Raw genomic sequence first — 1,247 nt, 5'->3', positions numbered from 1 at the left:
AGAAAAGAAAAAAAAAGGAAAGAAATGCACATTAATGAAGTTTGGGCTGAAGAAAAATGAGTAAAATTATTCTACTTTTACCTATGGGATCCTTATTCATACCTTAATCTTTTCTATGAAGGAATTTTTTTTTTTGAATTTTCCTCCAACATAGGGAGAAATCTAGAACTTATCACCTATTAAACAGTAGCCTCAAAATTTTCAGAGCCAAGAAGCCTCAGCTAGTCTTATCCCACAGTGTATTAGAAAGACATAAGACAAGCTGTGAAGTTATATAAACTTCAGGAGAGCAAACTTCTGTCTTAAGGAATTACTGGATGATAGCCACTGGGAAACTGTCCTTAGGGATATAGGAACAGAACAGAGCTGGTAGTTTTTAAAGGAAACTTTTGTAAGAGTAAAAGAGCTCTCCACCTCCCAGTATAAGAAAACAAGCCGAGGAGGTAGGAAACCAGCATGGCTGAACAAGGACCTGCTGGTCAGGCTGAAAGATAAGAAGGAAAATTACAGGTAGTGGAAACAGGGACAAGTGGCCTGGGAGGAATACAAAGGCGCCACTGGACATGCAGAGATGGGATTAGGAAAGCGAAAAGCAAAAGAGAGTGCAGTTCCTCTGATAGATGAGAAGGGAGAACTGGCAACAACAGACATGGCAATAACAGGTAGAGGTACTCAATGAGTTCTGGCAATCAGCATTATCGCAATGCTCTTGTCCATGAACCCTTAGGTGATAAGGGGAGTACTGCAAGTCTAAGATAGCCACATGAGGCTGAATGTGTACAACTGCACAAACTGGGTTGAAGCCAGTGGGATGAAGTTCAACAAGACCAAGCCCTGGGTCCTGTATTTTGCTAAGAAAGCAAGTGTATACTGACCCAGTTGGACTTTCAAACATCTTGCCAACATCTATTGTGAGACTTTGTTATCCCTATTAGTCCTTTTCTGTTTGTCACTAAAAGGTTTAGTGGAAAACAGATCATTGGGTTTAAAATGTTTACCCTTTGTTAAATTGTATAACAAGATCTGTTGCTCTTAAATCACCATGTAAGAAAACCTTCTTTCCAAAGTGGATTTGAATGATTCTCAGAGGACCTGAGGTGGACGGGGAGATGAAGGAGGCAACTCCACATGTTTTACACTGATGTGCGATTTGTCAGGATTAACTCATCTGTCAGGATTAATCATGGCAATCACATAGATGTTAGATCATGACTTTCTAATAGAAAACGCTGAAGTTAGGAACAGCT

The 1,247-nt window shown here is 39.9% G+C and overlaps 1 protein-coding gene across 1 annotated transcript in view; it reads right to left on the bottom strand.

Moving 5' to 3' along the window:
* Positions 1-1,247, bottom strand: part of LOC104915569 (integrin alpha-1-like) — a 14,858-nt gene that overhangs the window by 9,310 nt on the left and 4,301 nt on the right. The gene's annotated exons all lie outside the window — the stretch shown is intronic.

Source organism: Meleagris gallopavo (assembly GCF_000146605.3).
Source record: "Meleagris gallopavo isolate NT-WF06-2002-E0010 breed Aviagen turkey brand Nicholas breeding stock chromosome Z unlocalized genomic scaffold, Turkey_5.1 Chr41_random_7180001851994, whole genome shotgun sequence".
Classification (NCBI taxonomy): domain Eukaryota; kingdom Metazoa; phylum Chordata; class Aves; order Galliformes; family Phasianidae; genus Meleagris; species Meleagris gallopavo.
The sequence above is the reverse complement of the archived record's forward strand: the minus strand, read 5'-3'. Positions and strand labels throughout refer to the sequence as shown.